This window comes from Marmota monax, unplaced genomic scaffold (assembly GCF_021218885.2).
Source record: "Marmota monax isolate L192 unplaced genomic scaffold, Marmota_monax_Labrador192_F-V1.1 WCK01_AAM20220418_F8-fsc00006, whole genome shotgun sequence".
Taxonomy (NCBI): domain Eukaryota; kingdom Metazoa; phylum Chordata; class Mammalia; order Rodentia; family Sciuridae; genus Marmota; species Marmota monax.
In genome coordinates, this window is record NW_026693712.1 from 14,636,949 (window position 1) to 14,656,251 (window position 19,303).

General features: G+C 36.7%; 1 protein-coding gene across 1 annotated transcript in view; it reads right to left on the reverse strand.

Annotated features, from left to right (window-relative positions):
* Positions 1-19,303, reverse strand: part of Kctd16 (potassium channel tetramerization domain containing 16) — a 268,745-nt gene that overhangs the window by 102,390 nt on the left and 147,052 nt on the right. The window lies entirely within an intron of this gene.

Genomic DNA, 19,303 nt, shown 5'->3' on the forward strand with positions numbered 1-19,303 from the left:
GCTCTGCCAATTACCAAACTCTCTTGTTTTGAACCAGCTGCATAACCTCTCTGAGCCATAATTTCCTCCACTGTAGCAAAGATACACACACCCCTACTTCCCAAGATCTCTTGATGATTTTGGTAGAGTGACTATAAAGAACTTAACACCATGCTTAGGATCCACTTGTATTAGTTTTCTATCCATGCTGTAACTAATTACCAGAAAGTAAGAGACTTTAAACACCACACACTTATTATCACTCAGTTTGTATGGGTCAGAAGGTCCAGGCACAGTGGGGCTTATCTGGGTTTCTACTCTGTGTCTCACAAAGCCAAAATAAAGGTGTTGGCTCCACTAAGCTCTTATCTGAAGGCTTGGGGAGATAATCTGCTTTTGAGCTGCTCATCCAGGTTGTTGGCAGAATCACATTCCTTGTGGATGTAGGTCTGAGGTCCCTGACTCCTTGCTGGCTGTGAGCCCAGGGCCACACTCTAGGCCAGAAAGCAGCACACATTTTTTCTCCCCTGCCCCTCCCCATGCTGAATTCAGCAATACTACACCTCACCTCTGGAATCTCTGACTTCCCCATACCACCTTCTTTTCTGCTTTAATTAGATGGGGCCCACCTGGATAATCCAGAATTATCTCCCTATTTTAAGGTCAACTGATTAATATCTTTAATTCCACCTGCAAATTCATTTGTGCATGTTAACATTAGAGACAAAGGTCATGGGGGCTAAAAATTTTGCTTATCATACATAGTAATCAACTCCTGTTAATCATTATTCACAGTTCAGCTCTACAAAGGAGCACAATTTATTTACCATGACTGCCTAGTATGCATAAGGATTCAAAAGCAGATTCTAAATCCATTGCTTTGATCTTTACAATTGCCCCTAAGTAGGGGAGGAACTTTGTTATTCCCATTCTGCAGATGTTAGAATATACTGGAATCATTTGATATTTTAGGATTTAGAAAGATTCCAGGGTAGAGTAAAATAATATGGATTACTTTCCTCAATAGGATTTTTTGCAAGGCATAGCCTGGCTGTACATTGTGGCCCACTTGGAGCCACAGAAGAGTCCTCTGGGTCTCAGTACTTCTGAGAACGAGATGCACAGCCGTGGCCATCACAGAAAGCTGATTGTTTATTCATGGCTCTCTTCATTTTAAGTAATGAAAATCCCCTTGATAAAATATGAAGAAAAATAAGGAAGTGTTTTAAGATTTAATGTTAAGGGTGCAAAGGAATCTTACATAACCTACGTCCAAGGAATAGAACCAGAAATGAGAACGAAAGCCTCAGCAGCCCACGCAACCTCTCCTGTGTGGCCACTCATCTTTGCATACCTTCTTCGTTCTTTGCTCCTGGCAGATCTGCTTTTCTGCACAGCCTGCACCCATCCTTCCCCCAAATCCAAAGTTTATCTGTCTGAAATTCAGGTAACCAACTTGACCAGGGTTCTAAACCCCAATTTGAAATTCAAGGGAGAAAACTGAAGTCAGTTATCCTTTTCTTTTCTAGTCAGCTATAACCACAGGGACAAAGCCACATAGGATGGACATGACCATCAGGTCCAAGAGTGTGTGAATGTAGGAAGCCAGAAGTCATGAGCTGGATAGACATTGACAAAGGGATTTTCTCAGCATTCTTTTCAATATAGCCAGAGCTCAAGGGATCTACTGTCATTATATATTTGTGAGGAATTCTACTCCTTTCAAGTGATGAGCTGATTGCATCTCATTGCCACCACCCATCTGAGTGACCCTATTAGGCCACAGACCTTGAAGGTGACTGGCTTCCTTTGTAGCCAGCCCACATGTGGCTGCTTAGATCCCTTGGTTTGCACTCCCATTCAGTCACTTGTGACTAGAGTTGCAGGATTAGTTTCCTTCTGAATACACAGTGTGAACCCCAGAGAAATAATAAAAGGACATCTTTAGCATTCTTTAGAAGAGGGTCAAACTCATCAGCAAACTGAAGGGTCATAGATTTCCCATGAATGCAGAGTTATCAAATGGCTGAGCTGCATCTTTATTCCAAGTGTTGGAATACCAAATTGCGTACTCTTCCAATTCCCTATCCTAGAAAAGACATTGGAATGTATGGGGACTGCTCACATCACATGCTCTGTTTGCAGCAAAAAGTGATAGTAAACAGTGTCAGGGAGAATAGACCTGATGAAGTAATATCTGACATTAAAAATCAGTATTCTTTTCAGTAATATCCTTACACACTTTCTTGAGATCTGCATATTAACAAGAATATGAAGGTCAGTTTTGCCAGCATCAGTGATTTTTAGCAGACAAATTGTTGACATAATACTTGGGATTATGGGTGGTAACAGTTTCTATTATGGGCCAGCTTTTTTTTTTTTTCAAATTTTTAATTTGTTCTTTCTAGATACGCATAACAGCAGAATGTATTTTGACATATTACACATACATGAGTATAAATGATTCTAATTAGAATCCCATTCTTGTGGTTGTACCTGATGTGGAGTTTAACTGATGGTATATTCATATATGTACTAGGAAAGTTATGTCTGACTCATTATACTGAATTTTCTATTTCAATTCCTATTCCCTTCCCTTCATTCCCTTTTGACTAATCCTATGAACTTCTACTCTTCCTTTCCCACCCACTTTTTTCATGTGTTAGCATCTGCATATCAGAGAGAATATTTGGATGGGCCAGCTTTTAGATGACTAACACCAACAAAAGTTAATTTTCACTGAATATTCATTGGTATCAGGTATTATTTGAATCTATGTAAATAGCTATAGGTGTACATGTATACTCCAAGTAGGTAAAAATATGCTTATGTAAAAATAGATGAATATGTAAATAAAATGGTAAAATGTACACCTTCTCTCATCCCAATCCCATGATTTCTTCCCAAGAATAAACTTTGCTACCAATGTGTTGAGTAACTTTCAAGTAATAATGCTTGTATAATAGCCAAATAATACTCTAACATTTCTTCATGAGTCTTTTTTCTTAACACTAAATTTGAAAATTGTTTCAACTGAATATCTGAGAACATGTTTATTTAGGCCTTTATAACAAATAGCAAATATATAGTCTAACATGTCTCCACCTGCCCTACAAAACCATAACCCTTTACTGAGTTATGCATTAATTGTAACTTGGCACAGATGAACACATTCATTCATATCCTGAGAAATTACAGCATTCTGTCTTATTATTATTCACATCTCACTTGCCTTTTATATCACCTGCAACATGAGGATTTTTTAAAGAAAATAACAGGCTAAAGTAACCTCAAGCAACTAATAAAGAGTATTGATCTCTATTGGTTTTGTTTCTTAAGATCCATGCACTTACATTACCTGAATTTGAAATGAGAATAAGAAATGAGTAGGAAAAAAATGTTCACCTACATGGGCTTAATTAGTTTACAACTGTCTTTTTTTTTAAATAACTTGAGAACAAAAGAAGCTCCCTATTGATCTAATTAGAAGTAGTAATTAAATAAATAAAATTTAAATAAATAAATTGCACATTTGTAGAACATAAGATAGTTTAAAGGAACTTCTTGTGTAAATGAATTATCTTTTTCTACTCCTTTTCCAGTACCAAATAAATTAGTAGCTATGGTAAATCAAAATATCTCTAAGGGAAATCTTTTAAATCCTTTTCTAGAAAGAACATCTCACAACAAGGAAATTTGAGCATAAAAAAAGAGTTGTCTTGACAATTATTAAAAATAGAAAATGGAAATGCCTCTAGAATTGATAAGCTCACTGCTGGGTTTGTGGTAATGATAAATTTGTCATCGAGGAAACAACTAAAGGAGATTCAAAAATAATAACAAATAAGGTTTTGCTCTGTTCTGAATTAACTTGCACCCCATTGTGAAAGCAACCTCTAACGATAAAGATTGAGTTACAAGTAGGATTTGTTCTGTGGAAATCAGCCCACTGCCCAAATTGCTTAAAGTAAAAGAGAAAAAATAAATAGTGTGGAATCTGTTTGATGTGACTACAGGGCTTCCAATAGCTAGTGTACATCACCTATCAAATGAAATATTCATCTGTTTATCTCCAGTTGTTTTACTTGGAACAGTTCCTTTCCCAAAATAATTATAAGGCAATTACTTGCCAGTTTTCACTTTATTGGTTACTACTTTTATTCAAAGAATAGCAATTACTACATAATTACAGTACATGGTTATCTGAACAGTCTTAACTGTGCCTACCAACAATAATCATGTATTCTATAGCACTAATCATGTATTCTATAGAGCATAAATATGTAATGACTGTGTAGTTACATATTAATAAGTCCCTCTTTATTTCTCAGAGTCTACTACAATAAAATGTTTTTGGGTTGACTTCCATGTGGTAACCTGTGGAGTCATGCTTATTGTTCTCCTTGGCTTTCTGGAAGCCTGCACACTGCAATGTGTGTTCAGCATTGCACACTAATTCTCAATTTCATTCAAGTACACTCACTGGGGAAGAGAGAAAATTTAAAAAAAATGAAAAGTAAAAATGCTTTTTTAATCCTCCTTTCTATTCTGTGTCCTTTTTGATGGGAAACCAGCATCTCTGGCTTGGATTCAAGAATTGCAGGTGCAGAAGCTCTACAGTGTTGCTGCAGCCTTACCTTCATATAATTACTCCATATAGAGCTCCTGGATTCAAAAGCAGGGAAGGGACCTGAACTTGATTTTGAACCATGATTTTGTTGTTTATGTTCTTAGGATATAATTTTGGTTCCAAAAGTGACCAAAGGGAATCAAGTATCTGAGAACAGAGAATTTAAGAATGCAATCCTTTAATAAACTATAAAAATAATTTTCCTTAATTATAGAACTAAATTTCTCCAAAATCTCTATTGCATGTAAAATTATGTCATCACAAATCTAAATCAAGTCTAGCAATCTGCATTACAGCTGAGCTACCCTATAAAATCTGGGAGCACTACGTATCACTATCGTTTGAGTACAAAAAGAGAATGTGTGGGAAGAAAGAGCTTCAAAGAAGCACAAGGTAAAGGACAAAAATGCAGCTCTCCCAGAAGTTACAGATCACCTCTGGATGGTGTCACAACAGAGACTTAGATCCTGCCATGCACAGGTGAAGGGACAGAAAATTAGAGTAGCCAACTTAGCAATACACCTTGCTACCCTCCAGTGAGCACACACCCTTCCCAGGGTCAATCATCATCTAAAAACATGTCCTCTCCTGCTGGACCCTGATGTTCCCGGAGCAGAGATTATTGTGACTTATTAAGCATTCAAGATACAGGGGAGAGCCTGTCATAAAGGAGCAGGAAGAGACAAGGAAAAAGAAAGTTGAGGCCACTACTACAGGGATCACCAAGAAAGGCAGAGATGGGTTACATTAAATATTGTTCCTGTCCTCCTTGGAAACTGGCCTTGGGGTCTAGATTCAGGTTAGCACACAATAAACATTTTATAATGAGGAAGTAATTGAATGAATGGCACTATAGAAGTTTTCAACATTGTAAGTCAAGCAAATTGAAAGAATGAAGAGAAAATATATCTAGAGTAGCTATCAATGTGTAAAAAGCACTTTATGTATACCATCCTCTTGTATCACTGCAAAAATGTTCTGAAGTGTGTATTATTATTTTAATTTAACTGATAAGGAAGCTGAGCCAGGTCTGATGAATTCATTTGCCCTTAATAAGTGCCAGGGCTTGGGTTTGAGCCCATGTTTGTTGGACTCTAATACCTGTGCTTTTTCAGCTATAACACTCACTTCCAACAACACCTGAGTTAACTTTTAAAAAGTATTTACTAGGCAGCAGATGCTTCGTACACATCATTTTAATTGATCCTGTTTAATAATTCCATTAAATAGTTACAATTCTATTACCATTCTCAATCTACAGATGAGGAAATTGAGCCTCAAGGAAGTAAACACTCTTACTCAAAATGATTTAGTAAGTCCTAGATCTGGGACTCCAACCCAGATCTAGCAGCAAAGCCCATGTCCTTGGTCACCACCCTCTGGCACTCTTATATCACAGATTCAGAGAGAAGAGATGATTTCTTGCACCAAAGAAATAATACTCTAGGGAGGAGTTCTAATGTTCCCTCAGGAAGTTTATCTTCTCAAAGGAATTTATTGCTTAATTATATTCAAAGAGTGAAGGAATACATTTTTCTTCTCTTTGTGTCACTTGTCTTCTCTTTTTCCCCTGGCTGTGCTAAGAGACACCTTTCCACACACTCCTGGCACCCTGGATGTTGACTTTGCCTACTGAGCCCTGAGATCCTTGGGATCTGTAAAGCTAATTCTCATGTCTGTACCTACAAGGCCATGTACAGGGCCTGGCTGGGAGCAGGTAACCAATCACTCAGAGAGATCAATGAGTGAAAGAATGAATGAAAACATGGAATGTTAAACCAGAAGGAATTTTAAAGAAAACTGATTCCAACTTCCTCATGTTACAGAATTCTTTTCCTAGAATCTGAAAAATGTTACATGAATTGCCCAGAAGCGATGGTGAGATCAATATATGATACACTCGGGTGTGCATACACATACAACTTATACTAATAGTACCGGCCCATATCAACAGACTAAAATATATGCCTCTCTTGGGAGCACACTTTATGCCGATTCTGAATTTTTACAGGTTTTTTAGCTATATAGGCCACAGATTGTGATGAGAACACACCCTAATTTGGCAAGTGTTTCATATCCATAATGAGATTTCTAAATGTCATCTGTTTTTAGTACATAAGGATATCCTGAGTAAAATATTTAACATAATTATGGCACTTGTCTTACCATCCTCCCTCCCTCCATCCATGCCCCCAAATGATTCCATAGCCTGAGTTGGCAGCAATGAAGGGGTTCTATATATCTGAGTATTTATTATGCATGGATTTTAAACATACAATTTATACCTTGGCAGAGAAGAATTCTTCAAAAACATAAGGAGAATTGAAATGGACACCATATATCAGAATAGTGGCTTTATAACTTTTTATTCAAACCAGGACCCGGACACATTTGAGAGTGAAGGAGGGGTGTTATTGGTCATTAGGTATGTCATTCCCCAAGCATCCCAGGAGAGATGGTGACCCTATTCACCTAGAAGCATTTACAGAAAAATACTTTAAATAAGTTTTCAACAAAGGTAAGAATCATGGTTTGATTTAAAAAAAAACAGTGTGGGAAAATATTCTTGGTATGGGACATGACACAGTTTTGTGACTTACCGCCTTTGAGGAATTTGAGAATCTGATAAAAACTACAGTACTGTTTTCACCAGACAATGTGCATATACACACGAATTCATATAAATTTTTTAGAAGTTTATGAATTCCATGAAGTCCATCTATAGATCCCTAGACTCTAGAAAAAGACCTCCCCCAAGTTAAGAATCCTGCTTGTACATTGAGATTTCTCAACCTTGTCACTATTAACACACCAAGCCATGCTGTGTATCGGAGGCTGTCTGTGCACTGTAGGGAGTCTCACAGCCTCTCTAACCTTCCCCACTAAAGGTTAGTAGCACAAATTCCCAGCTGTGACTGCAATAAGTGTCCCAGACATGACCAACTGTCTCCTGAGGGCAATATTGTCCCTAGTTGAGTTCCAGAGGCAGAAACGTGAAAATCTTATATGAGGGATAAAAAGCAGATAGATCCATTCATCTACTGAAGGGCATTTAGGTTGGTTCCATAGTTTAGCTATTGTGAATTGTGTGGCATATATACACAATGGAATATTACTCACCAATAAAAGAGAATAAAATCATGTCATTTGCAGGTAAATGGATGGAGTTGGAAAAGATAATGCTAAGTGATGTTAGCCAATCCCCCCAAAAAACAAATGCCGAATATTTTCTCTGATATAGGAGGCTGATTTATAGTCGGGTACAAAGGGGGAGCATGGGAGGAATAGACAAACTCTAGATAGGGCAGAGGGGTGGAAGGGGAAGGGAAGGGGCAGGGGGTAGAATTGATGGGTTATGTGATACATCATTATCTAAAGTACATGTATGAAGACATGAATTAATGTGAATATAATTTGTATACAGCCAGAGATATGAAAACTTGTGCTCTATATGTGTAATATGAATTGTAATGCATTCTGCTGTAATATATAAAAAATCAATAAAAAAACAAGAAATTAATTAATTAATTAACATAAAATAAAAAGCAGATAGAATTTACTAGTGTTTAACATATAGCAAATTGGAATTTAATGTAAAAGCAAAGGTAGTATAAAATTTTCAAAATTTACCTTTCAGTCTGTTTTTTTATTTCATGACAGATATGGCTCTTTTTTTTCCCACAAAAGAAGGTTAATGACGACCTACTTAGAAGAATCTGACTCCACTGAAGGGTTCCTACCTCCTCATGCCACTGTCTTGACAGGTGTTAAGCAGGAATGATTCTGCAAAACATTCTGAAGTGTTTGTAATAAAGAGAACTTGAAACCTAAACTGTGAGAAACATTCTGGAAAAAATGTTCCATTTATAGTGAGTCCTGCAGAGAGAGGGCGACTTAGACACCTGCAGAAGTGAACTTTCCAATTTGATAAGTGTTTATTTTGCATGACTGCATTAGAAAAATGAGGGAGGGGTCACTTTCTGAAACTTCTGAGCCTCAGTTTCCTCTGTAATGAGAGTGGACAACTAGATAGCAAGTCCAAAGGGTGGGTTTGCAGATTAGTATTTAGTGAGACACATAGGGTGTGTAGGGTGTCTGCTATTGTCTGAATGTTTGCTTTTTCATCCCACCCCCAAATTAATCATGTTGAAAATCCTAACGCTCAATGTCATAAATTGAGAGGTGAGGATTTTAGGAGCTGGAACTCTTGTGAATTTTGCTATACTCTTAATAAAACAAGCCCAAGGGAACATGCTAAACATTTCCACCCTCTGTGGTCACAACAAGAAGATTCTGAACCATGAAACGAACCCTCACCAGAAACCAAGCCTACTGACACCTTGATTTTGGACATTCAGCCTCCAGGACTGTGATAAATGAATTTCTATTGCTTTTAAGCAATAAGGAATTTGTTAATAGGGCTAAATGTGGGAAGGGATAGGGACTCAGGTTGTCATTTTCCCCTGGTTCCCACATTTACAAAAGGCCTCAAATGTTAACCTTTTGCGCTATCACTAACTGAGATGGTATATACCATCTATTCTTTTTTTAATTTATTTTTAAAAAAATGAATGACAGTAGAATGCATTACATTTCTTATTACACATATACAGCACAATTTTTCATATCTCTGGTGGTATATAAAGTATGTTGACACCAATTCATGTCTTCATACATGTACTTTGGATAATGATGTCTATCACATTTCACCATCCTTGCTAACCCCCTGCCCCCTCCCATTCCCTCCCACCCCCTGCCCTATCTAGAGTTTGTCTATTCCTCCCATGCTCCCCCTCCTACCCCACTATGAATCAGCCTCCTTATATCAGAGAAAACATATGGCATTTGTTTTTTGGGGATTGGCTAACTTCACACTTAGCATTATCTTCTCCAATGCCATCCATTTACCTGCAAATGCTATGATTTTATTGCTGAGTAAAATTCCACTATTTATATATGCCACATTTTTTTAATCCATTCATCTACTGAAGGGCATCTAGGTTGGTCCCCAGTTTAGCTATTATGAATTGTGCTTCTATAAACATTGATGTGGCTGTGTCCCTATAGTATGCTGAGTTTAAGTCCTTTGGGTATAGTCTGAGGAGAGGGATAGCTGGGTCAAATGGTAGTTCCATTCCCAGATTTCCAAAGAATCTCCATACTGCTTTCCATAATGGCTGCACCAATTTGCAGTCCCACCAGCAGTGTATGAGTGTACCTTTTTCCCCACATCCTCGCCAACACTTATTGTTATTTGTCTTCATAATAGTTGCCATTCTGACTGGTGTGAGATGACATGTTAGAGTAGTTTTGATTTGCATTTCTCTAATAGCTAGAGATGATGAGCATTTTTTCACATATTTGTTGATTGATTGTATATCCTCTTTTGAGAAGTGTCTGTTTAGGTCCCTGGCCCATTTATTAATTAGGTCTTTTGTTGTTTGTTTTTTTTTTTTTTTTTTTGGTGCTTAGCTTTTTGAACTCTTTATATACTCTAGAGATTACTGCTATATACCCTAGAGATTAGTGCTCCATTCATTCTTAACATGGGTTAAAATAATAAATTTGCTAAACGTAAGCATATTAAAAATCATGGTTTTTGTCACCCTTTTGGTGGCATTTCTTCAATTTTAATATACTCAAAGCTTCAAAAAATGAAAGTAGCTTAAACCTTCCACAACCTATGTACATTATTCTTCAAAGCCAAGCTCAACAATTACCCACTCTGAAGCCCTGCAGATAGTCTCCTGTTTCATCAGCAATTGTGACATCAACGGAGCTGGAAATCTAGAGCACATATTGGTTATATATTATTTATCTCTGCTTACCCAGACTCTGATAATAGAGCCTGGCACTAAACATACTCAATAACATTAATGGCTGGAGTATTTATATTACTCTTTTCTTTCCTATTAAATTGTCCTAGAAGTGCCAAATTTCAAGGAAGGGCCACAGATTCTAACCCTACATTGCCTATCATTACATTCTGGAGCAACACTTAAGAGGAAATGCTCTGGAGTTCTAGGGAGGCTAGAGATCTAGCTGCAGAGTGGGGTTAGGACTCTAGCTTCAGATTCCTCACAACAGGTAACTGTTGAGAGCCACAGCCGAGTCGGAATGGCCCCTGGCATTTTACCAGAAGTAATGGTTGAGAGGCAAGCCATTAAGATGATGCTGGATTGATTCAATTGTATATTAGAACTTTACTGTCCGGTAATAGGATGGCTCTTGCTGCATCAGATACCCGCTACTTTGGAGTTCCAGTTGAGTTCTCACAGGGTTCCGAGAGTGAGTGTGGGCGCAGCCCAGGAGAGGGAGTTCTGGTTGGTGAGTGGTGTTCCTAGAGGAGCCGCATGGGTGGAGTTTGGGAGAGTTCCCAGGGAGAGTGTGTGGAGTGTGCTGGTGGAGTTTAGAAATAAAGTTTGTTCCTGCTTGAGTGGCTCGTGATTTGTGCCCAGCCAGACTGCGGCAGGTAATAAAGACTGCAAGTAGAACACAGGTTTGGATTCCCTATCCTTTTAACACTTCAGTTAAATGCCATTAAGTAGAATCACTCTGCACAACTATTAGTGGCTGGCAGCCTATGATATAACTTTTTCTCTCATTATATAGACATGGCTGGTGTTGGCATTTTCAACTTGACAATGAAATTATAATCTACAATACCCGACTACAGTCAGAGTTTAATGTTTCATCCATGTTATAGAATCCCACAGAGAGCATACCATAACTTATGTCAAAAACTTGAGAATGCAGACTCACTTTCTCTACTTCTTCAGTCCAGTTGAGCAGATCTGTCTTTGTTCATAATCCTTGTGAGACTGTAAAACTAATCTAACAAAGCAAATATCCCAATTCAAATAAAAAGGGCAGGCTGGACAGTTGCAGTGGACCAAAAAGAGCAACTAATTCCTAATCCAAGGGTCCTTTCCTTTCTGTTTAGGGGCCAAGTGTTATCAAAAATGCAATAAACTTCTAGATGTTACCACTTCCATGAAAAGGCAAAGCCACTGAAAGCTTGAATCATATGCCAACTACTGTTATTTAATCTCTTTTAACTGGGTTCTTTAATGTGCAAAGAGCATGATTTATATGTCCTACTAACATGATTATATGTTTACTAATAAAAGAAAGCATGAAAGAGAAAGAAAAAAAAAGGGAATGGAAGTAAAAGTAAGGAAAGATATTGACAGAAGGGAAAGAAGGGAAAATGGGAGAGCTTATTTTTCTGGATTGCTTTCAGTGCTAAGTGTAAGGGAGAAAATAAATTCTCTGTTTCTCAGACTCTCCCCACAAGTAAAAAGAAATAAAAGAATAAATTTACATCTCAATCCTATCTCCAGTTCTTGATGGTAAGGGTTAGGCTGAATGAATCAGTATTTGCACAGAAAGCAATGGGGAATAAACCAAGCACTGCAACTCAAAAGGAAAATCTGAAACTGCCCTTTCAGATTCATTCAAAATGGCTGTCTTTTGATCTGAATGATTGTCAAGCAAATGAATCCAGCTGAACATTCACTTGCTGTGAAGCTAACTGAAAAGATTCTCCTCCAGGATCAAGAACCCAATTATAGGATACTTGACTACAGCAAGCTCCTCAACCATCCAGTCAGGTGGCATAATCTTCCCAAGTGCATGTCAAGAATGTTCTCTGGAAGGAGGTCCAACAGTTGGCTCCTAATAGCACCTTTCTAATATCCCTAATTCAAGTCTCAGTCATGAGCAGACCTTGTCAGTCATCATCCCTTCTATACTTTTATAAGCATTGTAGATCTGTTATTCAGCCCTTCCTTCATTGCTGTTTCCAAAAACAATTTACACGAGAAAAGGGTTGCTTTTGCTCACTGTTACAGAGGATTCACTCTGAGCTCAGCTGGCTCCATTTCTTCAAGCCCAAGATGAGACACAGCATCATGGCAAAGGTTGTAGCACAGGAAGCTGCTCAGCTAATGGCAGCAGGAAAGCAGAGAGAGAGAGAGAGAGAGAGAGAGAGAGAGAGAGAGAGAGAGACCCTGTACAAGTTAAATCCTTCTAGGACATGCTCCTAGCACTTCCTTTAACTAGGTCCCACCTCCCAGTAGTTCATTCATTCATCAATGGATTAATCCACTGATAAGGTCGCAGCCCTAATGATCCAACCATTGCCTTTAGGGCCCCATCTCTGAACTTTACTGCAAGTGCAGCATACTTACTGCAACATACTTTCAACACATGAGCTTAGGGGAAACAGTCCAGATCTAAACCAGAACAGTCTAATATGCCAGTCATTACTCTGTATGGAAGCACACTTTTCCATCTGCTTTAACTCAAAATTGTAAGTATTTTGTAGGATGCCACTCAAATAGTACAGGTTTAATAAATATTGCTAAATGTTTTAAACAACTGATAGCTGAAGTGAATTAAAATTTGCTAAGAAATTTGTGAAGAAATGAATAAGATACCTTATTCTGAGGTGTTTTTTCTTTTCTTTTTTTTAACTTCAAGAGAGACTCTAAATTTGGAGGTAAGGTAGGATAGAAGGAATAAGAAATAGTCAGAAAGGAAACATAAAGGAAGGACAACAAATAAGATTTTTTAACTCAGAAATTCTGTGTACTTTTCTAGGCCAGCCTCTCCTGCAGGTCTGTCACTCCCAAATTCCTTGGAAATCTGTTAATCTACCTGTGCATTGTTAATTAAACCCCCAATAAATCAATTAAGTAAAAAGGGATATGATATTTCAAGAAACCTGTGCATTTGAGGAATTCTCAAGGCTATCTATTGATCAGATAATAGAAGATGAAATAAATGAAGATGACATCAGTCTCAGGATCCTGAGTTTGGCTGGACCAGCAGAAACGATCTTGTGATCTCAGCCTGACAACATTCCTATTACCTGTTTATACCCACCCCTTGGCAAGTTTTCTTTAAAAGAAGAGCCAGGAACACCAATCCATGTTTCTCACTCTCAGGATGTTCCTTATTCTCCCTTGAATGTATCCTCCTTGCTTTACCCCCAAAGTTCTCTCTCTCTTGAGATTGCCCTCCCTTGACAGTATACTACCTCCTAAATAAACCTCCATCTTTGACTCTGACTGGCATGTTGTTGATATTCTTTTTTTTTTTTTTCTGTCACATATACCAAAACCCCCACTATTCCTGAGTCAAGTTCCCTCTTTTCTCCCAGAAATCTTTGTACCCTTCTTCAGGATATGTCTTCTCCCATGACAGGCATACCTATTAGAAAATCTTTTGGAAAAAGGATCCTTGAATACTGGTCCCTACCACTTCTTTCCTGACATACACAGTGAAACGTTGAAAGGCCTCCTATAAAAAATGAAAACCATTTGTTCTGATTCAAATATGCAAAGGCAATTAAAGGCATGTTTCTATGAGTGTTTGTTCTACCTGTATATACTTAGCTATATACATGGGTATAGACATATTTAAAGAAAAGCACATTTCTTAAATTTTTTAGTTTCCTATTCAGAAAGATTTTTTTTCAATTCTATGAGAGGATATATTACCTAAAAATGGACAATGTAAAACAAAAATACTCATGTATTTTTCACTAAGTAAACCTGCAATAAGTTCTAACCATGTTATATAGGCCCCTGCTTCAAAATGTTAAAAGTATCCTTAAGAAAAAATAATCACATATAAAACAAGAGAGCAATAAACTCAGTAGAAATCAAAACTTAATTATGTTCTGTAAACTCTCAAGAGGGAGGTCAACAGGACTAGAATCTGTATTTTTAACATCTCAAAAGCTAACAGAGATATTTCTCCCAAATGGGCTGACCTTACTAGTTTTATGTTGATTTAGAAGAATAGAATAGAATTTTTACAGATTGAGCAGGAAGAGTATTATGGGAAAGGGAAATAGCCAAAGCAAAAGAAAAAGGAAATGTCCTTCTTTGTCCTTTTTGACTAGCTCTGGCTTGAAGTTCACTTTATCTGACATAAGGATGGACACCCCTGGTTGTTTACATGGTCCACGTGAGTGATTCCCCCCCCCCCATCTTTTCACCTTCAAGTAAAAATGGATGTGGATGTCTTTGCCTATGACGTGAGTCTTTTGGAGACAGCATATTGTTGGGTCTTGCTTTTTAATCCAAACTGTCAATGTATATCTTTTGATTAATGAGTATAGGCCATTAACATTCAGGGTTATTATTGAAGAATAATTTGTATTCATAAATTCATTTTGGTTTATTTCTGGTTTTAAATTTGACTTAGTTTTTTCTTTGATTATCTTTTCCTTTAGTGTAGTTCCTCCCTTTGCTGTTTTTTGTTGTTGTTGTTTTGTTTTGTTTTTTGTTGTTGTTGTTTCATTTCCTTGTGGAATATTCTGCTGAGAATGTTCTATAGTGCTGGATTCCTAGTTGTGAATTCTTTCAACTTTTGTTTATCATGGAAGGTTTTTATTTCATTTGCTGGATATAAAATTCTTGACTGGCATCCATTCTCTTTCAGAGCTTGGTATATGTTGTTCCAAGACCTCCTAGGTTTGAGGGTCTGGGTTGAAAAGTAGGCTGAGATGGGAGCTAGTTTCCCCCTATATGTAATCTGATACTTTTATCTTGTGGCCTATGACTTAAAAGCTGAAGCAGGAGGATTGCAAGTTCAAAGCCAGCCTCAGCAAGTTAGCAATGCCCTAAGCAACTTAGCAAGACCCTGTCTCAAAAAAAAAAAAAAAAAATAAAAAAGGCCCGGGATGTGGCTTAGTGGTTAAGCTCTTCTGGGTTTAATTCCTGGTACAAACAAAAGAAGTTTATTGTAAACTAGCTTACTGTGTTACGTGGTAGTCTCATGCATTTCATGTTTACCTTGTCACTTGATTAAACCATTTTTCCCTTGTGCTTGAAAAAAAGAAAGGAAGGAAGGAAGAAAAAGGAAACCAGAATTTGCTTGGTATATTCCTACACATACTGGAAAGGACCTGAATAAATATGAAAGAAAGGAAAGGGGGAAGCAGGATAGAGACTGTGATGAAGGAGCTACTGTCAGAAACTATATATAAAATTATTTGTTAAAAAAATAAAAGAAATGAACGGTGGGGTGATATATTAATTTGAGAACTATGATTGCATTTAGGATTGTACTCTGCCCATCATTTTGTAGAGGAAAACCAAGACCAGGGTTGGGTCTCTGCCTGCCCCTTCCCAATGGTTGGTTCTCCTCCAAAGCATCACATTTCCTAACATCAAAATTCAGTTTGAGAGTTTGAAGATTTGATACTCCTCAAATGTAAATGGCCATCTTCTGTATATTATTTCTACAGCCTCTGAACTGAAAAGGGAGAACATAAATTTAGAGATTCTCTTTATTTGATGTTGTTTCTAGTTTTGTTTTCATTGCAACGTTAAGACCATACAAAGAGCAACTAGCCAGAGAACTAGATATCTCAAGAAAAAAAAAAATGTTGATTTGCCATCTGAAAATGCCTATCTATACAGTGGCTAGAGGACAGGCAACAGACTTGGGAGTAATGAATTGATTTCCTGACTTCAGAGCTTTCTAGATGTGCAACTTTGGACAACTCACTTAATCTCTACAAAATGCAATTCCTCTACCTGTAAAATTAGGTTGATAAAATCACCCATCTCATGGGGAACAAATAAGAAAAGGACTTATAAATTATTCAATAAAGAGTCCAGCAAATCTTAAATTCTCAACAAGCGTTAACTATTTATTATAATATCTTCAAATACATGGTTTTTCTAAAAAAAAAAAAAAAAGAAAGTTATACTTTAGAAGATTCTGTGCTGATTTCCATGTCATATGAAATTCACTTAGCAATTTATTTGCTTTGGGGTTAACATGTGAAGGCTATTTTTATATTAACCAATAGACTGAGCAAGTGCTTCAGTCCCATTAAAGAAAAAATCCCCACAAATGATATATTGCTCTATTGAATGAATTTATTATGAATTTTATAATAAGAATATCTAAAAGTGAGATCTTTTAACTTTGACATGTATTAAAGTTCTGTGTTTTACAATTTGTTATGGGTTTTGCGTGTGGTTAAATATGAAAGAAAATTATTGTAAAGTTTAAGGGCACTAAGTGTCTATGACTGGCCGGCCATAGGTGGGTGAAAGGCTCTAGAAGTGACTCCAGGGAAACCATGAAGTCCTTAATGGATGCACATCTTGGATGCTTGATAATGTTTCTAGGAAACTGTATATAGCTATGATCAAATTCTTAAAGGAGTTCATGTCAATAAAAGCTTAAGTTATTTTTAACCAATATAAACAAGGCAATGATCAAATTAACATGTCATGCATATAGATAGACTTATCAATAGTAGTTCTTACACCTGGGTAGATCTGTATATACTGACACTGGATAAGTCTATGATATATTAAATGATAAAAGTTACAAAATTATTTTTTAAATTGCAGAATGAAGTTTATAGTAAAAATTTTATATATGCTAAATACCCAAGTATTTCTAAGCAGATATATGTTTAATATGTAGCAAATGTTTTTATGATATAATTTAAAATTTTGTATATACATATAGTATGCACATATTTTAGAGAGCCTGGAAAACCTACATTAATGGTTAATAATGGTTATCTGTAGGTACTAAAATGTATGAGGGATTCATTTTAACTTCCATATATTTTCAAGTTGCTTTTTTCACACATTTTAACATTTATGAAATCAGAATTGACCTTATAATTAAAATATGCATTCAATGAAGTATTTCTTCCCCAAAATATCCTACTGATAAATCATGTAATTGAAGGTGAGTTCAAATCGAAAAGATATAGTATGTACAAATCTCTGAACTACTTAAGTTCTTTTCAAGAAGCAAATATCTATTTTTGACTTGTTTTTCTAAAACAACCACCAGAGTAGGTAAGTTTTAAGTCCCTTATTTCTTTTCCATGTTATATTTAAATAAAGTAGGTCACAGGAATTTGTACCTACATATAAAAATGTATCATTTGCATGTATTTGCATATCAGTCAGTATCATTAAATGTTATTTCCCTAAGCCTAGGAAAGTTTTCTTTTGGTAAAATACCACTACCACAAATGTTGGAGCCAGAAGGTCTTTCATTACCTCTCAAATGGACAAAAATAATGATAAATGTATAGTCATAAATTTCTCAAATATTTCAGGCACTGATTTAAGTACTTCATATGTATTATCTGAATTTTCAAAATAATGATATGAAATAAATTCAGTATATTAACTCAAATGTATAATTAGAGTTACTGAGGCACAGAGACTGAAAATTATGCTATGTCCCAGAACTAGTATGAAGCAGGGTCAGGAATCCCAACAATCTGTCCACTTTGAGTGTCACTCTTATCTATTGCGCTGTTCCTTCTCACGTGTTCTAGTTCCATCCTTTGGTCCAGGAAAAAAAAAAAAAACCAGCATAAATGTACCTGGAAAATATTGTTTGTGTTCAACTGTGGTTAAGCCAGAGTGTTTCCAGAACGGGAAAAGAATGAGCATTAAAAACACAGGGAAAACCAGTGTAAGGAATGTATTCTAAGGTTTCTCAAAAGTATTCTTTAATTAAACAAAACCTTTAAAGCATAATTTGTAATGATTATATAACAGCCCATAGTACATGTGTTGGCTTGTAGATGTTCATTTGTAGTGACTAAAATAAATAATAGTAGCCTAATAGAGCATAAAAAAAAAAAAAACAAAGAAAAAGTGAATGTGTTCACCAGCCTTTACCTCCCCTAGAATGCACCAGGATCTAACAGGCAGTACCACCATGTCTAGGGGTTCCTACTGGCTTGGCAAAAGTAGGCGGTAAATATTAGCCCTGGTCTACATCTAATTAAGATTTTGTCACACCTTTTCCTGTTTAGGTTACATAGGGGTATGCAGCTTAAAAGGCATACTACCTTCTTAGAAGCTGTGGAATGAACAAAGTCGAATTAAGTTTGATGTACTGGTTGATTCAGTATTTATAAGCAGACATCTCACTGGCTTTGGAAGTGTGTGTTGGTATCAGCAGAGCAGGGGATGTTCATGGAAGTTAAAAATATATGGCTACAAGATTAGGCTCAAAAACCTGTTAGTGCTAAGTCAGATGATTTATTTCCATAAATCATTCCAATGTTCAGATTTTATATATTAAAATAATTCAAAACTAATTTTGCACTGCCTTTTGATATGAAATCATACCAAGTGCTGCCACTGAAACAGATGAAAAATTAAGTGTCTCCATCTCTTCAGAAACAGGACACAACCAAATTGTTCTATCGTAAATTTTAACATCCACAACTAAGTGTTCTGTAGAGACTGTGCTCAATTTGCTAGGTTTTGCTACTACAGAAACCAAAGAGCAATTAACTACAGGACAGAAAACCTGAAATGAAAGCCTTGGGGACAGAAAGGACACTCAAAAGTATGTTCCAAGTAGCCTCAATTTCAGGGGAGAGAATAAGAGAAAGATTATGTGTGTCACAGGTGTTTGAGCTGGAAGCAATCAGCTGGCAGAATTGTCTACATTTGCTCAGCTATCATCCTCTGCCTGCACCTCTCTTGGTTCTCCATATGAATGTTGCAGTTTTCTGTCATCTGCAGTCCATTCACATGTTCAACCTGAATACCTTCTTCTATTCTTGGTACTCGTACCCAAGTCTAAAATAATAAACAACTCTAGTTTCTTATTTGTCATTGATTTTTCTAGAAGTGGAGATGATCATATTGTGCCCCTGAACTCTTTCATTTA